The sequence below is a fragment of the Pan troglodytes genome, chromosome 2 (genome assembly GCF_028858775.2).
Source record: "Pan troglodytes isolate AG18354 chromosome 2, NHGRI_mPanTro3-v2.0_pri, whole genome shotgun sequence".
Taxonomy (NCBI): domain Eukaryota; kingdom Metazoa; phylum Chordata; class Mammalia; order Primates; family Hominidae; genus Pan; species Pan troglodytes.
In genome coordinates, this window is record NC_086015.1 from 10,385,486 (window position 1) to 10,411,903 (window position 26,418).

At 36.5% G+C, this 26,418-nt stretch overlaps 1 long non-coding RNA gene across 3 annotated transcripts in view; it reads left to right on the forward strand.

Annotated features, from left to right (window-relative positions):
* Nucleotides 1-26,418, forward strand: part of LOC129143475 (uncharacterized) — a 432,563-nt gene that overhangs the window by 221,073 nt on the left and 185,072 nt on the right. The window contains exons 3-4 of one of the 3 annotated variants that reach the window (XR_008546930.1): nucleotides 12,912-12,958; nucleotides 19,731-20,724. The exons of the other annotated variants lie outside the window; for them this stretch is intronic. This is a non-coding gene — a long non-coding RNA (uncharacterized LOC129143475). Of the gene's footprint in view, nucleotides 1-12,911; nucleotides 12,959-19,730; nucleotides 20,725-26,418 lie in introns of those variants that run through there. 3 annotated transcript variants of the gene reach the window in all.

The following is a 26,418-nucleotide window of genomic DNA, read 5'->3' on the forward strand; positions in this document are numbered from 1 at the left end:
TGGGATCTAATTAAACTCAAGAGCTTCTGCACAGCAAAAGAAACTACCATCAGAGTGAACAGGCAACCTACAAAATGGGAGAAAATTTTCGCAACCTACTCATCTGACAAAGGGCTAATATCCAGAATCTACAATGAACTCAAACGAATTTACAAGAAAAAAACAACCCCATCAACAAGTGGGCGAAGGACATGAACAGACACTTCTCAAAAGGAGACATTTATGCAGCCAAAAAAACACATGAAAAAATGCTCACCATCACTGGCCATCAGAGAAATGCAAATCAAAACCATAATGAGATACCATCTCACACTAGTTAGAATGGCAATCATTAAAAAGTCAGGAAACAACAGGTTCTGGAGAGGATGTGGAGAAATAGGAACACTTTTACACTGTTGGTGGGACTGATTAACTAGTTCAACCATTGTGGAAGTCAGTGTGGCGAATCCTCAGGGATCTGGAACTAGAAATATTATTTGACCCAGCCATCCCATTACTGGATATATACCCAAAGGACTGTAAATCATGCTGCTATAAAGACACATGCACACGTATGTTTATTGAGGCACTATTCACAATAGCAAAGACTTGGAATCAACCCAAATGTCCAACAATGATAGACTGGATTAAGAAAATGTGGCACATATACACCATGGAATACTATGCAGCCATAAAAAATGATGAGCTCATGTCCTTTGTAGGGACATGGATGAAACTAGAAATCATCATTCTCAGTAAACTATCGCAAGGACAAGAAACCAAACACCGCATGTTCTCACTCATAGGTGGGAATGGAACAATGAGAACATATGGACACAGGAAGGGGAACATCACACTCTGGAGACTGTTGTGGGGTGGGGGGAGGGGGGAAGGATAGCATTAGGAGATATACCTAATGCTAAATGACGAGTTAATGGGTGCAGCACACCAGCATGGCATTTGTATACATATGTAACTAACCTGCACGTTGTGCACATGTACCCTAAAACTTAAAGTATAATAAAAATAAAATAAAATAAAAGGAATATTTAATAGAATATAAACTTGCTCACAAAAAAAGAATAATTAAAGCCTTTACTCTAAACATTAAAACATCATCCATGGTGTACTCAATTTTTGAGTTGGTCCAATCTCATGGACTTATATTTCACTCTTATCCTGCAAACAACACTGCATAACTAGAATATTTAGGGTTTCAAAATTCAAAATAAGGAAACAAAAAAAAAGTTCAAGTGCAAATGTTTTTGGAACTGAATTGCCTGGAATAAAGTCAAATCCTGGGTAGTTATATTTTCATGTATGTTTTTAAAGAATAGTTTTACATAAACACTTGTATAATTCCAAACTACAGTCTTCAATAAATTATTTGTTGATAAAAGCTAATTATTTAACTGAACTAGGATTTTGTTTATCCCTTACCTTTGTTGTGACTTCAGAACCTGAGTTAAGACATGAGTGATGATCTTCCACTGGGAATGTGTAGATCTCCTGAGGTGTCTTGTGGATACCTGGTAATTCTCTGAAGGCTGCTGTGTAATGACCTGGAAAATTAGAAAGGGATGAATATACTAGTATCTTGGGATAGAACGAGATTCACGCCAGAAAAGGAAATCAGCTAAAGCTCTGAGCAATTGAGAAAGCCCGGGTTGGTGTTGCAGGGCCATTTCCTAGGCCTTCAAGCAAGACACAAATTTAAAAATAAAAACCAAAAACATCTCCTCTGGCTTTCTTATTCTATAATAGTGCAATCAGTTTTAACTCGGAAACTTCAAAACAGTAACAAAGACTTAAAATAGAGGTGTTAGAGTGGGGGAATCTGAGATTAGAACTTGTCACAAAAAAAAAATCTCATTCTGTCTAGCAAATCCCACTTGGCTATGAGTCACAGGAGATCAAGATATGCACTGGTAACACAATTTAGTTTGTCCCTAACTGGAAAAATGTATGTGTGTATGCATATGTGTATGTATATACGTATGTATGTATACACACACACACACGTATGTTTTCATTTGGGATTAATTTACAATTCAATTTAGTTGTGATTTATAGTGTCTGTGTGTGTGTGTGTGTATATATATATACACATATATATTTAGTTGTGATTAATTCAGGGCTAGTCTCTCATTAGCACTGTGCTAGACCCTATGGTGGTCAGTGGTGGGGGCTAGGTACACAGATACAAAGATATCTATTGCAGAGACCTGTCCTCAATGAATTGATTGTAATTTAAATGAAGAGTCCTCCACAACTGAGAAAGTGTATTAATCAAGGTTCTCCAGAGAAGAAGAACAAATATGGTGGATGGATGGATAGGTGATAGATAGATAGGCAGGCAGACTAGAGGATTTATTTTGGGAATTGGGTCTCTTGGTTATGAAGTCCAAGAAGTCCCATGATCTGTGGCCTGCAAGCTGGAGACCCAGGAAAGCCAATGGCATTATTCAGTCTGGGTCTGAAATCCTGAGGACCAGGGGAGCCAATGGTGTAGCTCCCAGTCCCAGGCTGAAGGCCTGAAAACTGGGATTGGGAGGTGCTGGTGTAAGTCCCGGAGTCTGAAAGCCCGCGAGGCAGGAACTCTGTCAGAGAACAAGAGAAGATGGATGTCCCAGCTCCAGAAGAGAAAGAATTTACCTTTTCTCCACATTATTGTTTTATTCAGGCTCTCAACAGATTGGATAATGCCCATTTACACTGGTAAGGGTGGATCTTCCTTACTCTGTCTACAGATTCAAATACTAATCTCAAGAAACACCCTTTTAGACCAACCTAAAAATAATGTTTCACCAGCTGTCTTAGCCCAGTCATGTTGACATATAAAATTAACCATCACATACAGTAAATAATAAGGTTAAGAAATAGCTTTCTTTATAAGTGTTTGAAATACATAGTCAAACTCTAAACTTCAGCAAAAATAATATATTATTGCTAATAAGATGACAAGACAAAAAGTTGAACTGCCAAACGTATGCTACAAGACACAAGTGCTCATTGTTTTGTGAGAGAACTCACAGGGAAGGTTTTGTACAGGACATGAATTGGCATGAAGGATAAGGAGAAGTGGGTAGATGCCACCAAGATAAGATTAGACCTACCTTCTGGCTTCGTAAGTTGCAAAGCACCTGAGGAAGCCATCCCTCTGTCTGCAAATATGCCATCGTTGTACTAGTAGCTGAGAGCCATGAATAAAGAACTGTTTTCCTCTGAAGAGGACAGTGCTCTGCCCACTTCTGGACCCTTCTACTTGCAAATTACTACAGCTGAAGCCACTTAACTGTTGCATCTTGGCCAACCTCAGACCAGTTCTACTCCAGTCAACAACTCCCTGCCAGTAACCTCATGGCTCAATATAGATCACACCCACTCAGTATTCCTGTCTGGGTTTCCTGATCCTTAAGCTTGTGTTATAGTAACTGGACTCTAAAAAAAGTCCTTCTCATCAAGATTATTCCTAGTAATATTGTGACAGTGCTAGATTGTTCCTTTGTTTCTTTGAGCAGAGAGAATGTCGATTTCAAAAAGAACCAAGCTCCATCCTGACCTTAAAATTCAGGACTTGAGATTGAAATTCAATGTACCTCATCAAACATTCTTAATCTGTCATCTTTTTAGTCCTATACATATATAACTCATATATATCTTATATATGAGTTACTGTTCTAAGAGTATGGCAGAGACTATCTCATTTAATCTATAAAAAAGCCCTATGGAATAGGCACTCTTATCAATATCCCCATTTTCTTTCAACAACTGTAGGTATTGAGGCATGCAGTGGTTAAGTAATTTGCCAAGCAACTTAGCTTGCAATAATGGTAAGTGGCAGAACCAGAATTCAAGTCCAAGCGATCTGGCTTAAGAGGCCAGGCTCTCTGCCACCATGCTGTCTCAGTCTTTTATTTGGTTACTGAGGACTCTAATGAAACTACTTTCTTTGGTGTCTTTGATGCAGACAACCCCTAGTAGAAACCTAATTCTCCGTCTTCAGAACCCACTGCATGATTTTTCTCCTCCCTTCTGCCCTCTACTTCTGGTTCTTTTCTGAGTTCCTACTGTATTAGTAGTACAAAGTTGGAGTTTTTTGTTTGTTTATTTTTGCAATGGGCCTTTATGATCTCATCCAGGCTCCATCCCACCACAGACTGCAGCTTGCTTTAGAGGGATACATACTTTTTCCCACCTATTACTGCATCAAAACAACCAAATTAGACCTTATGCAACAACATACAGATTGCGTAAACTCTGTTTTCTGAACCCTTTCATTCAATAATGTGTCTTGACGTTGCATGTATTCACAAGCCATCTTAATTGTGGCAGCCACTAATCAATCACCTAATGTATATTGTGCAATGCTATATAGGTTGTGAGGTGCTTTCATGCTTGTGAGAAACATATTCAAGAAGAGGGAACAACAGTATAACACACTGCATGTCTGCAATGCCAGTATGTTTATTTTCAACCTCTTTTTAATTATGCCATTGAGATAACAGAGGCACTCAAAAATGTAAAAATTTGATCACCTTAAAATGGGTTAATTACATCAGGGAAAGTTTCAGTAAGGATCTGGCATACTTAGTATTACTGGTTTTCAAACATCTAAGAATCTGATTTCTGGATTTAGACCTCCTTGCTTGTCTTAGCCGCAATTCCCATTCTCTACTGCCAAATATTTCACACATGTCAGTTTGAGAGTTGAATGACATTCAGAGCACTCTTTATGCCAATGGAATCATTGACATCAAGAGTGAGGTAATTACCCTAGGGAACATGCTGGACAATTAGTTTATTATCCCAAGTTGCTCCAATACAAATATCCTATATCACCATTTATTTGGACTTAATATGGAAATAGAATGGACTTTAGAAATACACAAGTTACAATTAGAAGACATGTTTCTTAGGAAGAAATAAAAAGTCAAGTCGGTATGATTTTTTTTCTTGGAATGATTTTTAATAGCACTTTCACTATTATTATTGATAATTAATGAATCAATAAAAATGTAAAATAATCAATAATGAAGCCTCATAAAGGCCATTCTGTTTTCATATGAAGTCCAAATAAATGGTGATATAGGATAGCAAGTTGGGATAATAAACTATTGTCTAGCAAATTCCTTGGGGTAGTTACCTCAATCTTGATGAAGCCTCATTATTGATTAGTTTACATTATAATTGATTAGTGCACACTCATTTAATAATCTGTTTCTACTTATTAGAATATAAGCTTAAAAAGTATCCAAGTTATTCTTAACTGTCCCCAGAACCCCCAAAACAGGCATAGAACACAATATGTGTAAAATATACATTTGTTGATTAAAAACGTAAATACTATAATATACCTTAAAAATTTGTTAAGAGGGTAGATCTCATGTTAAGTGTTCTTGCCAAAATAAAATAAATATAAATATATAGTAAATTTGTTTGGTTCTAATGGAAATTATCTCTGTGTGTTTAATTCTTTAGAATAGTAAATATTTTAAATATTTACTTTGCAAACTGCAAAAATATTTATTATATTTCCTTAGATGTAGAGATCATTGCCTAAAAGGGTCCTTCTCAGTTTAATGCTCATTGCCCCTCGAAGAAAATAAACAAAAGTCTGAATATAAAGAACACATTGAAGCAATAAGTTAGTATATCTGGATGTCAGGTTTATTATCAACTACCAAGAATAACATAAGAAAAAAAGATACACTAAGAAATGTGTGACTGGTAGTTGAAAGAAAACAGAAACTATAATCAAGCCTTTATTCTTTCCTGATCTACACCAAAGTCTATGCAGTGTAGGCTCTGGCTTCGTTACAGAATGCCTTAATTCACAAAGTCTGACACAATTCTTCATCTTCTTTCAAAGAAAATGTCTTTTTATTCTGTGCCTTGCCAAAGCTTCGTGAGGGCTGAGCAGAGAAGGGTGAAGCTGGAGAGCTCTGATTACCCAGAAAACTATGTTGTCACCCATGCTTGTCTCCTGTGCACACAGTCTCTGCCACTGCTCCTGTGCTCTGGTTTTCAGTGGGAAAGATAATGTCACCTTCTTAGTCATGGTGTTGCTGCTTATGACAAGTACCTCCCCCAACACTCTACCAATACTTGAATTCTTTTACATTCAGATGTTTAAACACCTGGGGAAAAAATTTATAATAGAAAATGCTGCTTATTTGTTAAATGTGATTTTCTTCCCACAAATTGATACTTTGCCAATAACCATCATTTTCTGCCACTCCTGTGACAGGTAAGGAACATGGACTCTGAGGTTCAGATAGCCTCCCGTTCAAATCCTGACTCCACAATGTATTTGTCATGTGCTCCTAAGATAGTGACTTAATCTCCATGTGCCTTGATTTCTTCATATGCACACTGTGAACAATAATGTCTGCCCCACAGAACTTCTATAAGAAATACATCAGATACTACCTCTAAAAAGTTCAGAATAGTCCCTGACATATTGTCTTTAGTTTTTAGTAAATAAGTGTTGGGTAGTTTTCTTTTCATTAATATCAGATAAAATTTATGTAGAATAACGCATACATGATATAAAGAGGTGCTTTGGTGTTCTTGAGAACTAAATCCCCATCCTACCTTTAATCTTAATGATGACATACATAGCCTTTGATGTGGGATGTGGGAAGTTTTTCTCTGGGGTAGAAGAAACGAGAAAGGAGTAAGAGATTCGGCTATTGTAAGTAATTGAAAAGTATAATGAGTTTTAGATTCGAATAGCATCTTAATGAAATTTTTACCATGATGACTTCCAAGTAACATTAGATGTACAAACAGTATTTATTTTATTAATTGATTCATATTTTGTTTTTGACCACAAAATATTTATAAAGGCTGGAGTGCAACAGTTGTTTTCATTCCCAAGTATGTCTGTTGTATTTTATTTTATTTCATTTCATTTCATTTTTGAGACAGAGTATCGCTCTGCTGCAAAGGTTGGAGCACAGTGGCGTGATCTCGGCTCACTGCAACCTCCACCTCCCGGGTTCAAGCAATTCTCCTGCCTCAGCTTCCTGAGTAGCTGGGACTACAGGAGTGTGCCACCACACCCAGCTAATTTTTGTATTTCTAATAGAGACAGGGTTTCATCATGTTGGCCAGGCTGGTCTCGACCTCCTGACCTCAAGAGATCCACCCACCTTGGCTTCCCAAAGTGCTGGGATTACAGGTGTGAGCCACTGCGCCCAGCCTGAATTTTTATTTAAAAAAATTAACTCAGGGCTTTAAAATTATTATATAGCATTTTCTCCAGTAACAGAGATTATAATCCACCCACCAATGCATATACTGAATAGAATCCCTGGGTTTTTTTGATCCATCAAGTCTGTCTTTATTTATTAAGTCCTCTTCATTTGTAAAGTCTCCAAAGAGTTATTTACTCCCAATAAATACAACATTTTTCTAGTAATAAAAACAAATACAATTACATAGAAAAAAACTAAAGAGATTTCTAAGATAGCTAAGATATCTATCCCTTCTGGGAGACTCTTAGTTAATAAGGAATTGAAGCTTGGATGTTTTCACACTGCATTTTACTGAAGTGTCTGCAGACATCTCTGGAAAGAAAACCTCTTTGCATCAGTGGTTCTTGCCTTAATTTTTATGTCTTAGTTTTTTTATTGTCATTAGTTGAGTTAGCATCTGTAAAATCAGAATAACGAAAGAATGAGTGGAAATGGGCCTTATGCTATAGAAAGGCTATTATACTTGGAGTCATGAAGTCTAGATTCTTGTCTTGACACCCCCAATGACACCAGCTAATGCTTACTGAGTACACACCAGGGGCCAGGTAAGCCCTATTTATTCATTATCTCATTTAACTAAACCAGTTCAACTCTAAAGTGATTCTCAGGCAACATGGCTATGGCTAGCCTTGTGCCAGTGGATGAGCAACCTAATTGCTCTTTGTTTATAAAATAAAATCAGATAAAACAATGTCAAATGATTTTTTTTAATAACTGAGATCATGTATATTAAACTTCTTTAAAATCTCAGTAATAATTGTTAGCATTTAGGTATTTCTTTTGTGCAAGACACAGTGTTATTCTTCATCTCACTTAATCCTCCCCAAAACCCAATGAGGTAATTATTAAAATACTATCATTTTGCAGATGTGGAAGCAGATTCAAAAAAGAGTAACTGAGACTCCTATCTGTCTGACTTGATCTCAAACTCTTATCTACTATTCTATCTTCTTAAAGCTGATAATGCTCCGGCAAGGTTAGTTGTATATACAGCTAATTCTTTGAGAATGTATCTTACACATTTAGTGAAGTTTCAAGCTTCGGGAAAAAAGTTTAAGAAACTATCTCCTTAAACGTGATAAGCAGCTGGTATGTGTCAGGCACTCTGTCTTATGGTTCTAAAGATGCCCCAACATCCCCTCAATCTAACAACAAAGAGGCCTTCAAATTTTTTTTAAATGTAGTCCGCTAAATAATTATATACAAATTATATTCCTATGAAAGTATTAATGTGATTATATATATTATCTGTAGTCTGTATTTGATCATTTAGTGGCTTAAAACAACATTTTTACTGTCTTTGCATCAGGAGTCCAGGCACAGTTTAACTGGGTTCTCTGGATCAAAGTCTCTCACAAGGCCACAGTCAAGATATCAAGTGTGGCTGGGGTCCTCTTTAACCTCCACCGAAGTGGATCTACTGCTAGGCTCACGCACATGGCTATTGACAGGATTCAGTTCATTGCAGGCTGTTGGCTCTAAGTTCCTTACTATGTGGGCTTCTCATGGGGTAGTGCCCATGAAGGCAGCTGGATTCTATCAAAGTGAGCAAATGAGAGAGGAAGAGAGGTTGTAGTTTACTTTCAGATGTAGCCTCCTGTCACTTTTGCTGTATTCTGTTTATGAGAGGTGAGTCACTGGGGCCAGCCCACACGCAAGCATCTGCGTGAATACCTGACTTTGGGGATGACTAGGGACCATCTTATAAAGCAGCCCACAACAAACAGCAACTCATCTTTTGTGGTTGTTGTTGTTGGTAAAGAGGTAGAAGAGGACTTTAGTTGAAGGCAAGTGTTGAGAATTGCTAGCACATTCTCAGCCTAGTAGATCTAGTAAAGATTCAGTAAAGAATCGGTCCCTGAAATAAATTAAATCCTGAGTGCCTATTCAGGTTGGCAACATCCTATCCTATTATCTTATCAAATGACTCTTAAGCATTGTATCTGGAATTCTGAGGAATGTGACAAGGGTTCTGAGCAGCAGCTGAGTATGGACAGATCTGTACTTTGTCATCACTCTAGTTGCTCAAAGAAACTTCCAAAGTTGGAAAGAAAGAAAGCATGTTTAATGCTTTCTTTGTACAATGTAAATATTTGTAAAATGAATGGGTGAATTTTATGGAAGAAAGAAAGAATAAGATGAAACGACAAAGAACAAAATACCAAATTCACAAACTGTCTTCACACTTCAATATCTCAAAGATTGAAACCTCAGTATAAATTTGTTGAATGACATAAATAAAATATAAAATATGTGCTCACATATCATATGTCTCTACAATAACTACTGAAGTGGAATTAAGTGCTGCAATGAAAACTTTGGTGGTATAACAAGGAAATATGAATTAGTGGAAGTCTGAGAATAGTACAAAGGAGTAAAGAAATGTACAGATAAACTCATATACTATAAGGAAAAAAATATGCGATACTGAATGGATTTAGGGTTAAGTTATTTGTACTTATAATTTAGAAACAGTGTCTTGGTCCATTTTCTGTTGCTTATAAGAGAATGCCTGAAACTGGGTAATTTATTTTTAAAAAGAATTTATTTCTTATGGTGATGGAGGCGGAGAAGTCCAAGGTTGAGAGGCTGCATCATCTGATAGAAAGCCTTCTTGCTGGTGGGGACCTCTGCATAGTCCCAAGGCAGCACAGGACATCACATGGCAAGAGGACTGAGAGTGTTAGCTCAGGTCTCTCTTCCTTTTTTAACAAAGCCACGAGTTCCCCTTCCATGACAGCCCAATAATTCATAAATTCATGAATCCGTAAATAAATTAATCCATGCAAAAAGGGAGAACCTTCATGACCCACTTACTCCCACCTCTCAATACTGCAATACTGGAGATTAAATTTCAACATGAGTGTTGGAGGGGACAAATATTCAAATTATAGCACTTAGAAAAAAAGAGAAATTGAATTCAGAATGTTATGAACACTGAACACATAGCAAAAACCTACTGAAAGAAAATAGCTAAAGCTTGCTGGAGATAAATTTGTTGTAACTTCTGTTTTTGTAGCTGAATTCCTCACCCTTCCCTTCTGTCTACCGATTCATCTTCATGGATGTTAGAAGAAAATTTGAGTTGCAGAAATATTTGAGAGAAAGAGCTAGAGTGAGAATGAGAGAGAGTAAGGGAGGGGAGGGGGCCTTAGTCCCTGCTGCATTCTTATTCTCTTTCCCTGTTCTCACTTCCTTGGCTAATTTCTCCACCTTCACAGCCTAACTAGTGTTCAGCTATGCAGAAATCTGTCACATCGTTACTAAGCTGAGGGTTATGCCACTCCGAGGAGAAGCTGCGGGCAGAGGGAAGGACAGTGTGGCAGGCTGTGTTTGGGAATGGAGAGCTTGGGGGGATGTTCTTATGTCACGATAGACTCCATATCTACTGATTACTATGTTGTTGCAAACAATCAATTCCTTTATTTCTTCATCCTTTAAGTAGTGGTTTTACAAATGCAGCACTTGCTTTTTTTTTTTTTTTTTTTTTTGCAAACCACAATTACTTTTCAAACAATTTATTGGGCTTCAAGACAATGAAGAGTTTACCATTCAATACTAGAACAAAGTAAAGGTAATATATGTTGAGACAGCATTTACAATGTGCTAGTAAAGTGCCAGATAATGTGTACAAGTTCTTTGCCTTCATGCAAAGAAGCTTTCCTCTCATCTCTACCAGGGAATGCTCAAACAGCATGATAAGATATTGGTTCAAGATTTAAACAATATTGTCTCTGTCATGCTGAGTATGGTGCCAAAGGGCTTGAGTAAAGAAAGGGTGCCATATGTGATGTTTTGTGTACATTTGTGCCAAGAAGGGAGACTTAAACATAGATTTCAAAAATCATATTATTTGCCTGATTAGTCAGCTACAACTATACATTCAAATAAATGTAGACTATCAAGTATGATGCAAGAAGGAGAATATTTTGTTTGGTAATACATAGGAAAAAAAATTACCGGGAAGGTGGTATCCAAAACCAAGGCTTAGAACTTCAGACAATTTTATATTCATCGTTTCTGAAGGAAATCCTGAATAACATGTTCTACATGATATACAATTTCATTTAGGTTGTTTCTGAAAAGCTTGGGGAAAAACAAATATATTCTTTTACATAATGAGAAATAATGCAGATGTTGACACTACTTCTTTGCCGTTCATGGGTATGCATTCATTTTTATATAGATTTGGTCCTCAGGCTGGCCCTATGTTGGGGTTGTAAGATGGCAATAACAATTAAAGATATCACATCTAAATATGACAAAGTTCATAGGAATAGAGTCCAATTCTTACTTGTAATTATCTGTTATTAAAAAAAAAAAAACCTTCCCAGAAACTCCCAGCAAGCTTTCATTCACATCTCATTGGATGGAAATGTATCACATGCCCAAGCAAAACAAATCAGTGGCCAAGGACCACCATGATCATCTTAGTCAGGTAGGACATATGCTCGAATCTGGGGATAGTTGTCCTCAATGGAATAAGGTCATGTGGAAGATGGTGGGTACCACCTTCCACAAATTAAGGTTACCATCTTTTGCAAATTAAAGTTAAAAAAAGAATATTGGGGGTAGAACAAGTTATTGGATATACATCTAGCAGTGTCTACTATAGGAGCAGTGTTAAAAAAAAAATAAGAATTCCATACTTTGGGAGGCTGAGGCTGGTGGATCATGAGGTCAGGAGATCAAGACCATTCTGGCCAACATGGTGAAACCCTGTCTCTACTAAAAATACAAAAATTAGCTGGGTGTGGTGGTGAGTGCATGTAATTCCAGCTACTCAGGAGGCTGAGGCAGAAGAATCCTTTGGACCTGAGACCCGGAGACTGCATGGAGCCGAGATTGTGTCACTGTACTCTAGCTTGGGCGACAGAGCAAGACTCTGTCTCCAAAAAAAAAAAAGAAAAAGAAAAAGAAAAAAGAAAAGAATTCCAAAGTCAAGTACGTTTAGAACATTTTGGGTTTAATTTTATTTCAAATTTTCTTGGCTATGGAAACTTTAGGGTACTTTTTTGATGCTTATGGGCATTATAAATCTACAAGTTGGGGTATAACAGGCTGCATTTCCCTTCCTGTTCTACATTTTTGTTCTTTCTACTGTTTTATCATTCTGTTATAACTTCATATGTAAATTTACTGTAATATAAACTCATATGAGCATTCCACAGCTTATGAAATAGTACTAAAGAGCTGTAGCATGCAGGTGGTATTCATTTTGGCCTCCCAGCATCCTTTTCTGTGTATGAAAAATTATCCAATTTATGAAATTTTGTGAAAATTAAGTTGCAGTTATGGCAATAACAGTTGAGAATTCTGCATACGTGCTTTCCCAGCCTGGCTTGCAGCTAGGTTGCAGAGAGTTTTGACATGAGATGTGGAAAGCCAAAAAGAAAATGATAAGAAAACATCTCTCCTCCCCACCTTTCTCCTCCACCTCCTACCTGCCACTCTTCCTCCTCCACCTCCTGTCCTTTCTCCTTCTTCTCTTCCTGACCCTCCCACCTGCTATTTTTGTAGTAACAACAATTTTCTCAGCAAATATGATCTGGTATAAAATCTAGGGTGATTTTTCTAGCTGTTTATTGTATGCATAGTTGTCTAGCCTTCCTAATATGTCTGTGAGTTAGCCAATGTCTTTTTAATAAGTTGCTGTTTTCATTATTTCAGGGTGAGCCAGCTTCGGGATTGCAACTGAGAAGTGGGACTATTAAAAGGTACTAAAGCAGAGAATAGGACCAGTAAACAAACAAAAAAAAAGCACTTTAAATAGGAATAAAATATATTAATAAATGTGACCACATGGAGATTAGTGACCATAGAAGGTAATGATTCATTCCAAATAATTAGGCTAACAGGGAATTCAGAGTCATTCTGAATTGTCAAGGAAACATTTACATGTATGAAGACTTTTGTTCCAAAGGAGTTCATAATTTCTAGTAAGTTTACATTTTATCATGAATAGCTTAACAACTAAACATCACCATTGAATAGCAGAATGACAGGGGAGAAATATTTTCAACCAAAATGTTGAGAACCACTGCCAATGATAGATGAAACCAAACTAAGCCAAAGAAAACTCTAAAATGATTGCATAGGTCACTGGGAAAATAAGATTTGATTGATAAAAATCTGTTTAGAGGCCACAGTGGGCAGATCATGAGGTCAGGAGATCGTTTCCATCTCCTGATGGCTAACATGGTGAAACTCTGTCTCTACTAAAAATATAAAAATTAGCCAGGCATGGTGGTGGGCATCTGTTATCCCAGCTACTTGGGAGGCTGAGTCAGGAGAATCGCTTGAATCTGGGAGGCGGAGGTTGCAGTGAGCCAAAATCGTGCCACTGCACTCCAGCCTAGGTGACACAGCAAGACTCGGTCTCCAAAAAAAAAAAAAAAAAAAAAAAAAAAGAAATGAATAAATTATATAAATCAAATATTGAAGTGTTTAAATTTTGAAGAACATACTCGGGAATTTCAGAATTATATTTAAGTCTTCAATGCAATTATTTTCAGACTTTTTTCCCCAAGACATTCATATAATTTAACCATGCTATTGCACTTTGAAAGCTAAGAACCATTCTTCTCTTTATAGAAAGCATTATTAGCTACCATCACACGTGCTTAAATTAAACTCAAGAATTTTTATTTATTTTTAAGACCAGAAAAGATTGCAGAGAACTAAAAAAGAAAAGAAAAATGTGTTCACAGCCTCAGTATTTTATCTCCTAGCTAAAAATTCACCATACATGAGACTATACATCAGAATAAAAAAAAAACCTAACAAGTTTGAGGAAAATGGGAAATCATTCTTAGCATAGAGCCTAATCTATAATGTCTTGGTTAATTTCTAATGGTGAAATAACACTAAATCAAATATACAGTAGTCTGTTTCTTTTTACTAAGACTGACCTTATAAAAACAAAGTTATAATGTTTTTCTAAGCACTTTTCATTGGACAAAAATGAATTTCTTCTACAGTTCCTCATTAGACAAAATGAAAAATGTTCGTATAAAACATGGACTTGTGTGTGATTATCCAACCAAGTAAAATTATGACTGACAGGCAGGAAATAATGACTTTGAGATAATAGCTGTACTGAATCAGATGACTTATGCAAATCTTTTATCATTGGTTACCATTTGAGTCCTGTTCTGATTCTTTTGCCTTTCCAGCCTTGCATTAAAAGGAGCTCATTTCTCATAGATCAGATTCTGTTTTTATTTACAAAAGCTAAAGTCCTAATCTAATTGATTACTTGGAAATATATATCAAGAAATTATGTTGCAATATCAGATTTTGACATTAAATCAAATAAATTTCAGAGTCTCTTTCATGTCTTATTCATTTTCTATAAACAGTTATAGATTTTTAAAAACTGATTTCTCTAGCATGTATGTACACATCTCAGCAGAAGTAATTGCTTCCCCTTCCAGTACATTTCTTGTGTCATTATTTAGTTTTTACTTTTTATTATTCTTATCTCTACATTCCAAAATTCCCCTACTTCTCCATTTTTCATTTATCATTTCAAACTCCTGGTAACAAATCATTAGCTACTAATGCAACCTGCTTCCTGGCACATAGAAATATGTTCAATAAATATATATTAGGTGAATAACTCAATAAGTAATAAAATAAAATACCCTACTTGTTTATGTTTTATTTTGCATTCCAAAGAAATACTTCTAGCAATAGAAATAGTCCCATGAGCTACTTTTATTACCACATTCAATCTTGCTTTTATATGGTAAACTCTTTAAGGACTTATAATTATGAATAGTAAGATGAAGTTCTATAGCCAGAGCAATCAGGCAAGAGAAAGAAATAAAAGGCAACAAAATAGGAAAAGAAAATGTCAAACTATTTCTATTCGCAGATGATATAATTCTATAGCTAGAAAACCCTAAAAATTCTGCCAAAAGCCTCCTGGAAATGATAAACAACTTCAGTGAAGTTTGAGGATACAAAGTCAATATACAAAAAAAGGTAGCATTTTTATACACCAATAATGTTCATGTTGAGAGCCAAATCACGAACACAATCCCATTTACAAAGCAACAACAACAAAAAATACCAAAGAGCCCTTTTTTTTTTTTTTTGAGATAGAGTCTCACTCTCTCGCCCAGGCTGGAGTGCAGTGGCACGATCTTGGCTCACTCCAACCTCTGCCTCCTGGGTTTAAGCTATTCTCCTGCCTCAGTCTCCCAAGTAGTGGGATTACAGGCACCTGCCATCACACTCAGCTAATGTTTGTATTTTTAGTAGAGACGGGGTTTCACCATGTTGGCCAGGTTTGTCTCAGACTCCTGACCTCAGGTGATCTGCCTGTCTCAGTATCTCAAAGTGCGGGGATTACAGGTGTGATCCATCATGCCCAGCCTGCAAGGAACACATTTAACCAAGGAGATTAAAGTTCTCTACAAGGATGCCTATGAAACATTGCTGAAAGGAATCATAGATTACATAAACAAATGTAATAACATTTCATCCTCGTGTATTGAAAGAACTGATATAAAAATGGCCATAGTGCCCAAAGAAATCTACAGATTCAATGCTATTCTTATCAATCTACCAACATAATTTTTCACAGTTAGAAAAAGCTATTTTAAAATTGATATTTTACCAAAAAGGAGCTCAAAAATAGCCAAAGCAATGCTAAGCAAAAAGAATGAAGTTGGAGGCATCACATTGCCTGACTTCAAACAATACTATAAGGCTACAGTAACCAAACAGCATGGCACAAAACAGACACATAGACTAATGGAATAGAATAGAGAACCTAGAAATAAAGTAGCACACCTATAGCCATCTGATCTTTGACCAGTTAATAAAAATAAGCAATGGGGAAAGGAATCCCTATTCAATAAATGCAAATGGGATAGCTGGCTAACCATATACAGAAGAATGAACCTGGATGCTTATACTTTTCACCACACACAAAAACTAACTCAAGATAGATTAAAGATTTAAGTGTAAGACCTCAAACTATAAAAATTCTGGAAGAAAACCTAGGAAACACCATCCTGAGCATCGGCCTTGAAAAAGAATTTCTGAATAAGTTCTCAAGAGCAATTGGAACAAAAACCAAAATTGACAAATGAGACCTAATTAAACTAAAGAGCTTCTGCACAGCAAGAGAAAATATCAACAGAGTAAACAGACAGTCTACAGAATGGGAGAAAATGTCTGCAAACTATGCCTCCGATAAAAATGTAATATCCAGAATCTATAAGGAACTTAAGTCAAGAAGCAAAAAACAAATAACTCCATTAAAAAAATAGGCAAAAGACATGAACAGATACTTCGCAAAAGAAAACATACAAGTGGCCAATAAACATATGAAAAATGCTCGTCAGCACTAATATCAGAGAAATGCAAATCAAAACCACAATGAGATACCCTCTCACACTAGTCAGAATGGTTACATTACCATTAAAAAGTAAAAAAAAAAACAGGTGCTGGTGAGACTGTGGAGAAAAGAGAACACTTATACACTGTTGAGGGGATGTAAATTAGTTCAGCCAATGTGGAAAGCAGTTTGGAGATTTCTCAAAGAACTTAAAATATGCGTTTCTGTCCCCTCTTATTTCCTTGAGCAGTGGTTTGTCATTCTCCTTGAAGAGGTCCTTCACATCCCTTGTTACTGTATTCCTAGGTATTTTATTCTCTTTGTAGCAATTGTGAATGCGAGTTCGTTCATGATTTGGCTCTCTGCTCGTCTATTGTTGGTATATAGGAGTGCTTGTGATTTGTGCACATTGATTTTATATCCTGAGACTTCGCTGAAGTTGCTTATTATCATGGATAGGAAGAATAAATATGACAGGGGCCATACTGCTCAAAGCAATTTATAGATTCAATGCTATTCCCACCAAACTACCATTGACATTCTTCACGGAATTGGAAAAAACTACTTTAAATTTCATATGGAACCAAAAAAAGAGTCCATATAGCCAAGACAATCCCAAGCAAAAAGAACAAAGCTGGAATCATCATGCTACCTGCCTTCCAACTATACTACAAGGCTACAATAACCAAAACAGCATGGTACTGGTAACTAAAGAGACATATAGATCAATGGAACAGAGCAGAGACCTCAGACATAACATCACACATCTACGACCATCTGATCTTTGACAAACTGGACAAAACAAGCAATAGGAAAAGGATTCCCTATTTAATAAATGGTGCTGGGAAAACTGGTTAGCCATATGCAGAAAACCGAAACTGGGCCTATTCCTTACACCTTATACAAAAATTAACGCAAGATATATTAAAGACTTAAATGTGAAACCCAAAACCATAAAAACCCTAGAGGAAAACCTAGGCAATACCATTCAGGACATAGGCATGGGCAAAGACTTCATGACAAAAACACCAAAAGCAATTGCAGCAAAAGCCCAAATTGACAACTGAGATGTAGTTAAACTAAAGAGCTTCTGCACAGCAAAACACAAAACAAAACAAAACAAACAAACAAAAACCAAAAACAAAAACAAAAACAAAAACTGTCATTAGAGTGAACAGGCAACCTACAGAATGGGAGAAAAATTTTGTAATCTACACACCTGACAAAGGTCTAATATCCAGAATATACAAGGAACTTAAACAAATTTACAAGAAAAAAACAAACAGCCCCATCAAAAAGTGGAAAAATGATGTGTACAGACACTTCTCAAAAGAAGACATTTATGTGGCCAAGAAACATATGAAAAAAACCTCAAAATCATTGATCATTAGAGAAATGCAAATCAAAACCACAATGAGATACCATCTCATGCCAGCCAGAATGGCGATTATTAAAAAGTCAAGAAACAATAGATGCTGGTAAGGCTGTGGAGGAATAGGAATGGTTTTCCACTGTTGGTGGGAATGTAAATTAGTTCAGCCACTGTGGAAGACAGTGTAACATTTCCTCAAGGATCTAGAACCAAAAATACAATTTGACTCAGCAATCCCATTAGGGGGTATATACCCAAAGGAATATAAATCATTCTACTATGAAGACACACCCACACGTATATTTATTGCAGTACTATTTACAATAGCTAAGACATGGAACCAACCCAAATGCCCATTGATGATAGACTGGATAAAGAAAATGTGGTACATATACACCATGGAATACTATGCATACATAAAAACAAATGAGATTATGTCCTTTGCAGGGACATGGATAAAGCTGGAAGGCATCATCCTCAGCAAACTAACACAAGAACAGAAAACCAAACACCGCATGTTCTCACTCATAAGTGGGAGTTGAACAATGAGATCACATGAACACAGGGAGGGGAACAACATACACCAGGGGCCAGCCAGAGGGTGAGGGGTGAGGGGAAGAATAGCATTAGGACAATAACTAATGTATGCGGCGCTTAAAACCTAAATGACAGGTTGATAGGTGCAGCAAACCACCATGCCACACGTATACCTATGTAACAAACCTACACATTCTGCACTTGTATCCTGGAACTTAAAGGAAGATTTAAAAAAAAGAAGGTAAAATAAAACTACCATTTGACTCAGCAATCCCATTACTGGGTATATACCTGAAAGAAAACACATCACTCTAACAAAAAGACATGCGTTTGTTTGCTCATTGCTGCATTATCCACAATAGCAAAGATATGGAATCAACTTAGGTGCCCATCAATGGTGGATTGGAATAAGAAAATGTGGTATATACATACATTGGACTACTACACGGCCATGAAAAGGAACAAAATCTTGTCTTTTGCAGCAACATTGATGCAGCTCGAGGCCATTATCCTGAGTAAATTAACAGAGGAACATAAAACCAAATACCATATGTTCTCACTTATAAGTGGGAGCTAAACATTGGTTACTCATGGAGTTAAAGATGAGGACAATAGCCACTAGGGATGAATAGAAGGGGGAGGTATGGAGGGGAGCAATAGTTAGGTTTTTCAGGATTAAAACTAGAAATACGAATTAGTTTTTGGGAGTTTTAGTCCTAAAAAACTAACTATTGGATACTATGCTCACTACCTGGGTGACGGGATCATTCATATCCCAAACTCAGTATCACGCAATATACCCATCTAGCAAACCTGTACATGCACTCTCTGAATCTAAAATAAAAGTTGAAATTGTTTTTAAAAAGAATATTAAGGTATATTGTTCATTTGATCTTAGCATCATATATCGAGTTCCATTTTGCTTCTCGTGTGGATGCAAGGGAGTAGCATTTGAACTTTTATTGCAATCTTTTGTCTTTTGAGTCTAGGATACTGTGGAAAATTTAAGTATTGCTTCCACTTTCTCTCCTTCCCCCTCACTGATGTACTTGGCCATCTAACTTTCTAGTCCCCACAAAAGGCAGAGCACGTTTTCCTGTCCCATGTTTTTCATGTGGCTGTATGGCTTGCTTTAGCCAATGGGATGTTAGTAGTCATTCTGCAAATAGATGTTTGAAATATGCTTGTATATTTGGTCATTCATTCTTTATTTCCTTCATTGCCATAGAAAGTCATGCCCAGGTGGCTCACCAACCTGGAGAAGGGACAAGAGACCACTGGAGCTTGGCCTTTATAGCTGATTGCTTTTTGAATCCCAGCCATCCCAGCCTCCACAGTCTGAAGCAGAAACATCTCATCCAAACTGCATTTATGTGAGCAAGAAATAAACGCAAACAGTTATATGCCAAGGAGATTTTATAGTTGCTTGTTATGTAATAACAATGACTAATAGAGAAATGATTGAAGAGTACTGAATCACAACATTACTAGCTCAACCTGCTCCCCAGAAAATTGCTAATAAAGACAATAATAATAAGAATTCCCTCTTATTAATGCCTATCAAATGCCAGCAATAACTAGATGCTTTGCACATTGTAATCTCATTTTATCCTAGGAAGACAACAACTCTGTGAAGTTGGTGATCTTATCCCTATTTCATTCCCAGGAAATTAGGATTCAGAAATGGCTTATAGATTTTCAGAGATCACAAAGTTAAGAAGTATCAATTCCAAGCTTACAAGCCAAAGACTTTAGACTATAAAATTCCTACCTGTTAGCTGGTGCCAATGTGACAAGATTTGCCTTTACTACTCTTCAGCTTATCTTTCCATCATTCCATTCCCACATTTCCACTCCCATTCCCCAGCCCATGTAATTCCTATTGAGTGTTGTAACTTTATTCTATTTAATGCTAAGTTGTAAGGGCTCAGAATTTAAGTTGCCTTTCATGGTATCCTAATTTTGGTAGTAGGGAATAGATAGGCATAGATGGGGTGAAAAAATGCATTCATATATTTGTAGAATGCTCATAGCAAAAAACAAAATGAAGTTATCTTAACTATGTCAAAAGTTTTAGTGAATCCAAATAATGTACGCAAAAAAAAAAAATTTAAATAAAAGCAAGAGTTGCATAAGAAACAAATATTTAGGAAGAATTGGGATGTCTATCGCCACCCACAAAATTATAGTTATTATATCCCCTGATGGTAAATCAGGAACAGTAGTCAAAGGGATTGTTTAAAAATGCAAATCTGATTATGTCGCTTACATTTTAATAAGTAGAGACAGTCAGTAATTGCTATGGCCTGAATGTTTGTGTCCTAAAATTCATATATTGAAACCTAATTATCAAAGTGATGGTATTATCATGTAGGCCTCTGGCAAATGATTTGATTTTGAAGATGGAGCCTGTATGAATGGGATTAGCATCCTTATAAAACAGACACAAGGAAGCTCATTGGCTCTTTCTACCCTGTGAGCATATAAAAAGAAGGTACCAATTATGAAGCAGAATGTGGGTCCCCACGAGAATCTGTTCATACCTTGATTTCAGATCTTCCAGCCTGTGGAAATGTGAGAAATAACTTTTTTTAAACCACGTAGTCTATGGCATTTGTTATAGCAGCATATACAGATTAAGGCAGTAATTTTACAAATTGGTAGGTTTTAGAAAGAGACACAGGTTTTGAGGAAACTTGTGTCCCTTTTGAAAAGGGTGTTCCAGACATAAGGAATATTCAGTGCAAAGGTGTTAAGGCAAAAGAGTGTATCTAATATTTTCCAGGAACGTTAAAGGCAGTATGTCTGGAAAGAGTGCATTGTTGTAGGATAATAGGAGATATTATCAGAAAGATAAGAAACAGACAGATCACATAAGGCCCTCTGGGTTATTTTAGGACTCTGGCTTTATCCTGGATGAAGTGGTGAATGGTTACAAGGTTTTGGACAAGAATAAACTGAGGGGAGAGTGTCAGAGTAGGAATAGGGAGACAAGTTTTAAGGTTCAGACAAGGGATTTAGAAAAATAAATGAGAAGAGGTAGTTGGATTTTTTATCTGTTTTGAAGAGAGCATGATTTCCAAATAAATTAGAAGTGGGAATAAGAAAAACAGAGTTGAAAATGACTGCAATGTCTTAAGCCTGGGCAGTTGGAAGGATTGTCACCTTAAACTATGATGGGGAAGAAGGTAGGTGGATCACGTTTTGAGAGGGAATATTAGAAGTTCAGTTTTGGATATGTTTATTTTACATTGTAAGAAGAGATTCAAGAGTGGAGATAAATTTATATACCTGGTGTTGGTGGGAGATGAAGATATAGATGTAGATTTTGGAGTCATTTGCATACTGTTACAAACTAAGTCACGAGAAACATAAAAGAGTGAGTATAGAAAGAAAAGAAAAGACATCCAAATGGTAAGCCTAAAGTCCTCCAATATTAAGATGTATGAGACATAAAGAGGAATGCCAGGCTGCACTGGGAATGAGTAACCAGTGAAGTAAGAGAAAAACCAGGCTTTAATGTCCTTAAGCCCAATCAAGAAAGTGTATGAAGCAGAAGGAATTGATAGTCTATACGTCCAGTGAGATAACTGAACATTGACTATCACAGTTAGAATCATGGAGGTCATTAAGATCATTGCTAGTAAAAGTTGTGGTGGGATGAATGCATGGTGAATAGAAAGGAATTAGAAACAGTGGGTTTAGACAACTGTTACGGGATTTCTGCTGTACCAGCTAGCCAAGAAATGGAGCAGCAGCTAACGGGAAAGTAGGATCATGGGAAAAAATGTGATCGATGAAGTAACAATCAGCTGTTTGCTGATGAGAATGATCCTCAAAGGAAGAAAACAAATAATGATGTAAGAGAAAAAGATAAGAATTGCTGGCTGGGCCCGGGGGCTCACGCCTGTAATCCCCACACTTTGAGAGGCCAAGGTGGGCAGATCACTTGAGGTCAGGAGTTTGAGAACAGCCTGGCCAACATGGTGAAACCCCATCTCCACTAAACATACAAAAATGAGCTGGGCATGGTGGCACACTCCTGTAATCCCAGCTACTCGGGAGGCTGAGGCAAGAGAATGGCTTGAACCTGGGAGGTGGAGGTTGTAGTGAGCTAAGATTGCGCGACTGCACTCCAGCCTTGGTGACAGAGCAAGACTCTGTCTCAAAATAAATAAATAATTGCTTCAATGACATCCTCAGATGGAGAGAGTTGCTAGGGTGATGTCCTTAACTAAGCAAAAGCAAATGGAAGCTTAAGCACAAGTGGGGGATTTGGCTGCATACAGAAACATAGGAAGTTTGTCTGTGGTAACTGGTTTGGTGTCATCTGTTTAACAAAGTTCAACCCACAAAACTATACGGTCCTTCAGAACAGAAGACAGAAGCCCTGTCTGTCTTATCAACCATTTCATGTCCATGGCCTACATATTACCGGGCACTGAGTAGAAACTCAGCATATAGTTACTGAAGAGGGATGGACAGATGAATCAATGTACACATGGATGAGCTTCACGTAGTAAATAAGTCTCCTCCCACTTTTAGTGTAAAAGATGCAGGTTCATTGTTTATTTGCATTCTACATAGAAGCCAATGACGTGGTCTGAGCACTTAAAAGCATTATATGAAATGAACCAACCCACATATCCGACTATGATCAATGGAAGAGAAAAGCAACAACATGGTCTCACACTCTCACTTCAATAAAAGATAATATTGAAATAGGTCATGTCATCTGAGATGACTGTTATCAGTTCTCATTTTTGAGTAAGGAATGGCCCTGTCTGTTGTGTACATTTGTGAAATATTCCCCATGGAATTCCTTCTGAGATCACATTAATGTGATGTTTTAAAAAACATGCGCTAATTATAAATCAAAATTTGCAAATATCCTAAATTCATTCATTAGTTATTCTGGAGCTGCTAAGCATTTAACACTTTTGCATTTTTTCAGTGCAACCGAAATCCCTTGAGCACGTTTATTTTGAAAATAAATAAAGCGCTCACTAATGAAAGTAACACAAAGAAATTTGGATTCTTGCTGGTCACAGATGAGATTAGAAAAACATGAGGCTTTGTTGAAACATGACTGATTTTTTCTTAGCAAGAATATGAATAAAATTCAAGAAAAACACACAATGTGAAAATTTGATCCATTTTTATCACATTTTTTGCATACATGGACTCAAATTACAAATAACACACACACACACCCCCCCAAGAAATATGCATATGAATAACTAATTTTGTTTCATATAGCTAGAGATTTTACACATCTCTATGAAAAAAGTTCAGCAGAGGTAGGGAGAAATGAAAACTGAGCAAAGATTAGCACATCAAATTAGCTCACATGAAAAGCCCCCAAAGTGTATTATTTTGTTAAGAAATAAAAAATGAAGTTCCTTACTGGTAAAAGAATTATCTGGTTAACTGCTCACCCAAGTCCCCACCTTAATTGGCTTTTGTAGATACAGTTTGATTGAAGTACTTCTGAGAATTAAAATGTAAAGCCAATTTAAAGTTTACACTATACAGGCATGTGTCACTTAATGATGGGATACATCTGAGAAATGAGACATTATGTGAATTTATTGTCGTGTGAACTTTGTAGAATGTGCTTACGCAAACCTAGATAGTACAGCCTAATACACACATAAGCTCTATGAGACAGCCTGTTGCTTGTAAGAAGCATATTATTGGATTGAATACTGTAGGCACTTATAACAAATAGTTAAGTACTTGTGTTTCTAACCAGATCTAAACATAGGAAACGTACAGTAAAAATATGGTATAAAATAGGGTTCTCTAAACTCTGGGCCATGGACTGATACCAGTCCATGGCCTGTTAGAAACTGGGCTTCACACCAGGAGGTGAGCCGTGGGTGAGCAAGGGAAGCTTAATCTGTATTTACAGCCACTACTCACCATCTGCATTACTACCTGAGCTCTTCATCCTGTCAGATCAGTGGTGGCATTAGATTCTCACAGGAGCGTGAACCCTATTGTGAACTGTGCTTTTGAAGGATCTAGGTTGCACGCTCCTTAAGAGAATCTAAAGCCTGATGATCCGTCACTGTCTCTCATCACCCCCAGATGGGACAGTCTAGTTACAAGCCAACAAGTTCAGGGCTCCCACTGACTCTACATTATGATGAGTTATATAATAATTTCATTATATATTACAATGTAATAATAATAGAAATAAAGTGCACAATAAATGTTATCTGCTTGAGTCATCCCAAAACCATCCCTCCACTCTGGCCCGTGGAAAAATTATCTTCCACTAAACCAGTTCCTGGTGCCAAAAAAGTTGAGGACCTGCTGGTATAAAAGATAAAAAATATCACACCTGTCTAAGTCACTTACCATGAACGGAGCTTGCAGGACTGGAAACTGTCTTGGGTGAGTCAGTGAGTGAGTGGTGAGTGAATGTGAAGGCCTAGGACATTACTGTGCACTACTGTAGACTTTATAAATATCGTACATGACATTAAATTTGCTTAAAAATGTCATTCTTCAATAATAGACTAACCTTAGTTTGTTGTATCTTTTTTATTTTATAAACTGTAAAATTTTTTTAACTTTTTGACCCCTTTGTAATAACATTTCCCTTAAGCCACAAACACATTATACAGCTGTACAAACATATTTTCTTTATTATATCCTCAATCTATAAGTTTTTTTCTATTCCTAATTTTTATTTTTATTTTTTGGCTTTTAAAACTTTTTTGATAAAACCTAAGACCCAAATATACACAATAACATAGGCCGACACAGAGTCAGAATCCCCAATACCACTGTCTTCCACCTCTACATCTTGTCACACTGGACGGTCTTCAGGGGTAATAACATGCATGGAGCTGTCATCTCCTAGGATAATAATGCCTTCTTCTGGAAAACCTTCTGAAGGACCTGCCTGAGGCTGTATTTACAGCTTACTTTCTTTTCTATACGTTGAGTATACTCTAATGATAAAAATCATGGCCTAGCAAATATATAAGCAAGTAACAGTCATTTATTGTCATTATCGAGCATTATGTACTGTACCTACTTGTATATGCTAGACTTTTATATGACTGGCAGTGCAGTACATTTGTTTATACAGCATCATCACCCACAACATGAGTAATGCCTTCCACTATGACATTATAACAGCTATGACGTCAGTAGGTGAGAGGAACGTGTCAGGTCCATTATAATCTTATGAGACCATTGTATCTGTGGTCTGCCTTTGACCAAAACATTACGCAGCACATCATAGTATATTCTTCCTCTCTTAAACATTTCATCATAGTTCATATGAGTTTTCGAAAGTCATATAATACTGTCAATATATGGATTTTTCAAATTGGCTCACAGGAATTCAAACTAGAAAATATAGCATTTTTTAAAGACAAATTTATTTTGCTATAAAATTGACATCACGCTAACTCAATTTGACTTTGAAAGTAAGGAATTCCATGTTATTCATCTTGGCATAGTATAAATTGGTCAATGGTTTTTAGGTTTTTTTTTCAGATAAACATTTTACAAATGTTTATAAGAAAAACAATTTGCCAAATATGTTTTCCCTAACTGTATTTTCTTAAGTAAATGTGGAGATATTAGAATGTCTGCCAGGTCTCTTATAAGGGAAGCTGAATTTGTTCTGATAACAGAAGTTAAATGTTACAGATAACAATTAAAATGTTATTTAAATTATATACACATATGGATACATAATTAAAATTAAATTTAATTACATATACGTATATATGTAACTTAAAATGGCTGTGTTTAAAAGAAACTTATCAAACATCTGCTTGAAAACGAAGACATTTATCAAATCCATTAGGTAATAATCAGATAATTCATATTCTATTTCACATAACCTTGGATAATCAATAATTGGCTTCATTTTCCTTAACAAATTGTTT